This window comes from Aegilops tauschii, chromosome 2 (genome assembly GCF_002575655.3).
Source record: "Aegilops tauschii subsp. strangulata cultivar AL8/78 chromosome 2, Aet v6.0, whole genome shotgun sequence".
In the NCBI taxonomy this organism is placed as follows: Eukaryota; Viridiplantae; Streptophyta; class Magnoliopsida; order Poales; family Poaceae; genus Aegilops; species Aegilops tauschii.
The window spans coordinates 68,701,406-68,708,271 of NC_053036.3; positions in this window are offsets into that span (position 1 = coordinate 68,701,406).

Genomic DNA, 6,866 nt, shown 5'->3' on the forward strand with positions numbered 1-6,866 from the left:
TCACACACCATCCCACGTCCACGTGATTCCGAAACCAACTGACATTCCAAAAGAAAACTACTTGACGTATTCACGCTACTCAGGAAATCACCTACGATCTTGTCCCGCGTGCATTTATTTGGGTTTCAAAAAACTTCAAAAGCTATAACTTTTGATTCGTGCATCGGAATTCAGATCCGTTTTCACCGTTGGGTTTCTCACGACGAGTACTTCAAAACTAGAGCCCATATGGGTACATTTTGACAAACTTTTTTCGCGGGCAACTTTGGGTTGTATTGAGGCAACTATAGTGTTGTAAGAAAGCAACTTCTTTTTTTCCTAGTATGACTGCCTATCAACGAAAAATCCTTATACACATATGCATATAGCAATTGTTCTAGCAAACTCTAAGAAACCGCCCCCTCTCGTAGAAATCCACACAATTGTTACAGCAAGATCCAAAGCAATTATTCCTTGTAAAAACTCAAAGCAGTTATCCTAGCAAACCCAAGCAATTGTATTACCAAAAGACAGTGCAAAACCAAGTAAATGTATTACCAAATCACAATGCAAAACTGTTTTAGCAAAACCGGCAACTATCCTACAAAACCAAGCAACTGTACTATCCAATCCAAGCAACTGCATTACTAAAAAACAACTATGAAAAAATTGTCCTAGCAAAACCAAGCAATTGTCCCTAGCATTACTACTTAGATTGTTTACTTTAGACAGAAAAAACGTATGACGAACTTAAATAGCCTTTGTGGACAACAATCTAATGCCCCTCCCCATGCAACTTATCTATTCTAGAAAAAATCCAAAACTACTCAATTACAAAGAAAACACAAAATGAAAAATTGTTCTAGCAAAAAAATCCAAGCAACTGTCTAGCAAAACAAAGCAACTGCATTACAAAAAAAACATGAAAAAGGCCTGTTCAAAATGAATCCGAGCAACTGCCCCAAAAAATCATGAGAACTTAACAATGCTAATTAATTGCCTAACAATGATGCTCTATTGCATGTCATTGCTAATTAGTTGGCAATGGTACTAGGAGAAGTTGTTTGTCGGTGTAGCTCATGTTGCCTATAATTTGTAACATAGTGTTAGCATACTCGATAGTGGGGTAGACACCTTATATGTGAATTTAGTGAATATGATAGTCATGGGAGGCAACTTATAAGGACTTCTTGTTGATAGGCAATCATAGTAGGCAAACTAAGAAGAAGTTGTTTTTCTATAGAACTAAAGTTGCCTCTGCAGCACCCAAAGTTGCTTAAAAAGAGTTCGTCGAAACATACTCCTATGGGATCTAGTTCTGAAGAACTCGTCGCAAGTAACCCAACGGTGAAAATGAATCTAAATTCTGATACTCGAATCAAAAGTTATGGTCTTTAAAAATGTCTAAAACCAAAATAAAAGCACGCTATTTTTCCTTTCTTGACTTGTGCAAAGTAGGGAGTGTACGTTTCAAGGGACGAGGACCAGATAGTTTCTATTTTCGTAGTGTAATAATGACACACGGGATGCTAATTTCCTTTTACGGCAGGTCTGCTTCCCCGTGCTGTGTGAATTTTTTGTCGTGTAGCGCATGCCCTCGGTTAATCCAATTAGTGCAGCTGCACTAATAAGTATTTGGTTTTTGTTTTCTACTCTGAAGCACACATTGTATTTTGAAGCACAATTTGATTGTGGTTGAAGAATGAAAATGTAAGTGTAAGGAACAAGCGCATACCATGCTATAGAAAACACATTGTGTGCACTTTACGTGTCAGTGAGCCAACGCAAGCAATCTTAAATAAAAGGAAGCACATAGGCAAAATGAATACATCATTGCATCTATGACAATGAAAGCCGGACATTCCCACATGTGACGCCCCCGATTTGACCGTACACTAATCATGCACGCAAATGTGTACGATCAAGATCAGGGACTCACGGGAAGATATCACAACACAACTCTAAAACATAAATAAGTCATACAAGCATCATAATACAAGTCAGGGGCCTCGAGGGCTCGAATACAAGTGCTCGATCACAGACGAGTCAGCGGAAGCAACAATATCTGAGTACAGACATAAGTTAAACAAGTTTGCCTTAAGAAGGCTAGCACGAACTGGGATACAGATCGAACGAGGCGCAGGCCTCCTGCCTGGGATCCTCCTAACTACTCCCGGTCGTCGTCAGCGGGCTGCACGTAGTAGTAGGCACCTCCAGTGTCGTAGGTGTCGTCGTCGACAGTGGCGTCTGGCTCCTGGACTCCAACATCTGGTTGCGACAACCAGATAGAAAGGAAAGGGGGAAAAGAGGGAGAGAAGCAACCGTGAGTACTCATCCAAAGTACTCGCAAGCAAGGAGCTACACTACATATGCATGGGTATATGTGTAAAGGGGCATATCAGTGGACTGAACTGCAGAATGCCAGAATAAAAGGGGGATAGCTAGTCCTGTCGAAGACTACGCTTCTGGTCATCTCCATCTTGCAGCCTGAAGAAGAGAGTAGATTGAAGTCCTCCAAGTAGCATCGCATAGCATAATCCTATCCGGCGATCCCCTCCTCGTCGCCCTGTTAGAGAGCGATCACCGGGTTGTATCTGGCACTTGGAAGGGTGTATTTTATTCAGTATCCAGTTCTAGTTGTCATAAGGTCAAGGTACAACTCCGGGTCGTCCTTTTACCGAGGGACACGGCTATTCGAATAGATAAACTTCCCTGCAGGGGTGCACCACATAACCCAACACGCTCGATCCCATTTGGTCGGACACACTTTTCTGGGTCATGCCCGGCCTCGTAAGATCAACGCGTCGCAGCCCTACCTAAGCACAACAGAGCGGTCAGCACGCGGGTCTAATCCTATGCGCGCAGGGGTCTGGGCCCATCGCCCTATGCACACCTGCACGTTGCGAACGCGGCCGCGAGCAGACCTAGCAACCCACACGATCACGGCGGTTACGTCAACACGGTCCAACACGGCGCGCGCCACTCAGTCGCTGACGTCAAGAAGGCTTCGGCTGATACCACGACGCCGGGATACCCATAACTACTCCCGCGTAGATGGTTAGTGCGTATAGACCAAATGGCCAGACTCAGATCAAATACCAAGATCTCGTTAAGCGTGTTAAGTATCCGCGAACGCCGATCAGGGCCAGGCCCACCTCTCTCCTAGGTGGTCTCAACCTGCCCTGTCGCTCCGCCACAAAGTAACAGTCGGGGGCCGTCAGGAACCCAGGCCCACCTCTACCGGGGTGGAGCCACCTGTCCTTTCAGCCCCCTCATCAGAATCACTTGCGGGTACTCCTCGAGCTGACCCGACTTTAGTCACCACATGTGTCATGTATATAATGTATATAGTATGTACCCGTGATCACCTCCCGAAGTGATCACGGCCCAGTAATATAGCATGGCAGACGGACAAGAATGTAGGGCCACTGATGAAATACTAGCATCCTATACTAGGCAAGTAGGATTGCAGGTAAGGGTAACAACAGTAGGAGCAAGGACAGGCTATGCATCAGAATAGGATTAACGGAAAGCAGTAACATTACTACACTACTCTAATGCAAGCAGTATAGAGAAGAGTAGGCGATATCTGGTGATCAAGGGGGGGGCTTGCCTGGAAGGTCAGCCGAGAAGGAGGGGTCGTCAACACCGTAGTCGTACTGGGTAGCGGCAGCGTCGGCCTCGTAGTCTACCGGAGAGAAGAGGGGGGGAAGAAACAGTAAATACAATGCAAACATAAGCATGACGATGCGTGACATGACAATGAACAGTGCGAGGTGTGTCCTAACGCGACAGTAGGTGGTACCGGCGAAGGGGGGGAACATCCGGGAAAGTATTCCCGATGTTTTGCGTTTTCGGACAGATGGACCGGAGGGGGAAAGTTGCGAGTTAGATAGGTTAGGGAGGTGTGGTGGACGAATGGACTGCGTATCCGGATTCGTCTCGTCGTTCTGAGCAACTTTCATGTTGAAAATATTTTAATCCGAGTTACGGATTAAAAGATATGATTTTCTAAAGATTTTATTAATTTCTGGAATTTAATTAATTATTTAACTTAATTCGAAAATGAATTTATGACATCAGCATGATGTCATGCTGATGTCAGCAGTCAACAGGGGTTGACTGGGTCAACCTGACAGGTGGGTCCCACCTGTCAGGGGCTGTTACCTAATTAACTACTGTTTAGTTAAATTAATTATCTAATTAGATTAATTTAAATAGGATTAATTAACTTAATTAATTTAGTTAATTAATTAATTTATTTTTATTATTTGTTTTATTTATATATTTATTAATTAATTTATTATTTTTTTTATTATTATATTATTATTATATTTATTTTTTAAATCATTTATTATTATTATTATTTATTTTTTTAATTAAACATGGGCGTGGGGCCCCGCTGGCAGTGGCCCATCTGGCCACTGGAGCGGGCTATCTGGGCTGCAGGAGCGGGGCGCTCGGGTGCGGGCGTGCGTGCTCGAGGCCACCAGGGGCGGGGAGCACTCGGACGCCCAGGAGGGCGTGCGCCGGCGGCCATGGCGCGGCCGGCCGAAGCCGCGAGGACTGGGGCGGAGGCGGACTCGACGAGCGACAGCCGATGCGGGCGCGGCTGCAGTGGCGCGCGGTGGTGCGCGGTCAGGACGCGGGCACGGTGATAACGAGGTCGTCGCGAGCTTCGGGCGCGAGCTGGACGGCGCAAATCGACGATGGAAACGATTGGGGAAAAAGGGGGGCGGACGCGGCTCACATCGGAGTCGTAGGGAGGTGGCAGCGAGCTCGAGGGGGGCTCGGGGTGGCGATGGTCGACGACGGGACGACGACGGCGCGGTGACGAGCGACGGGCGCGGCGTCTGCAGGCGTCGGTCGACGAGGGAGAGGCGACGGGGCGCGAGGGAGGAGCTGCGAGGCGTCCGGTGGCGGCGGCGTCGGGGTCCGGCCACGGCGGTTGGCGTCGAGGTCGAGGCAGCGGCGGTCGGCCCCGACCTGACCCAAGCAGGGGGCGGCGCCGCGAGGAACGACGTCGGGGTGGCGGGGCGCGGTTCGATCTGGACGGCGGAGTGCGATGGCGGACCGGGGCGGCGGCGAGGAGGCCAGGAGGGGCGGCGAGGCGGGCGACGGGTGGCGTCGGGGGCGCCCGCTCCCGATCCAGAACGGGGGAGGGAGAGGGGGATCGAGGGGGAGCGAGAGGGGGAGTGGGTGGAGGTGTCGGTGAGTGGGGGGGTGGATAAGGTGTCGGTGGGGGGGTGGGTGGCCGGCCGGCTGGGCCTGGGGTCGGCCCAGTTGGGCCAGGGTCCAGTGGGGGGAGGGGGGTTCCTCCTTTCTGTTTTTGTTTTCTTGTTCTGTTTTCTCTGTTGCATTTTCTTTTCTTTTTATTTATTTTCTTTTCTGTTTTACATCATTTTAAAACAGTTAGGCATTTTCTAAAAAAATGTTTTCTCCACAATAATTATCAGTGCAATATCTGGCATCCACCGAACATTTTTTTTAAATTTTTGAAAACATTTATTATTGACATTAATTTGAATTTAAATTTTGAAACGGTTTCGAATCATCGCGAGGTTAACAACAGTAACCGTGGTGACGTGGCATCATTAGCGTGGGATTACTGTAGCTTAATTATCCGGGCGTCACACCACAGAAATTTAGGATGTGTTTGGTTTGAGGGCTACCCTTTCAGGGACAGGGATAACCCTTCGGTGGATGCCGCCCGTTTGGATGTGAGGCGAGGAAGGATAGGGTCAACCAGATGCTCAGAATATTCCTCAAAAACAGGGATGCGGTGACCCGCGAAAAACGAGCGGGTGGCGGCAACCACCCCGCGCGCGCGTCGCTGTGGTCACGCGCGAAACATTTTTCTCGGCTAGATTGGCTCCCTCTTACCCCGCGAAACCCGGGGGATTTGATTTTTTGCCACCATTTTCTTTGGACTTTGATAATTTGCCACCCTTTACTTTGTAATTGATCTGATGACATTCTTTTGTTTGGACTTTGCTATTTTGCCCTCTGTCAGGTGGTCCTGCAACAAATGTCCAACATATCCCTCTCCCTCGATTGACCGACCATGAACTGGAACGTCTCCAGTCGCTCGCCCTCGTTCCCCTTCGCCCGCAATGTCACGCCCGAGAGGGAATCGACGGCGGAATCGAGCTAGAACACACAGATCTCACGCACAGGAGGGGAAAGTAGCAGCTAGGGTTTGTATTACTGTAAGATATATGATTGTATCAGAGAGAATTCTCGAATAATGGCATGCCGCTGATACGTCTCCAACGTATCTATAATTTATGAAGTATTCATGCTATTATATTATCCATCTAGGATGTTTTATATGCATTTATATGCTATTTTATATGATTTTTGGGACTAACCTATTAACCTAGAGCCCAATGCCAGTTTCTGTTTTTTCCTTGTTTTTGAGTTTTATAGAAAAGGAATACCAAACGGAGTCCAATTGACATGCCAATTTTCGATGATTTTTTCTGGACCAAAAGAAGCCCCCAGAGTAAAAGAGTTGGGCCAGGAGAGTCCCGGGCTGCCCACGAGGGTGGGGGCGCGCCCACCCCCCTGGGCATGGGCCCCTGCCTCGTGGACAACCCAAAGACCCCCCTGACATGAGACCTACGCCAAAAAATCCTATAAATACTGAAACCTCCAGAAAATAACCTAGATCAGGAGTTCCGCCGCCGCAAGCCTCTGTAGCCACCAAAAACCAATCAGGACCCTGTTCCGGCACCCTGCCGGAGGGGGGATCCCTCACCGATGGCCATCTTCATCATCCCGGCGCTCTCCATGACGAGGAGGGAGTAGTTCACCCTCGGGGCTGAGGGTATGTACCAGTAGCTATGTGTTTGATCTCTCTCTCTCTCTCTCTCTCTTGTGTTCTT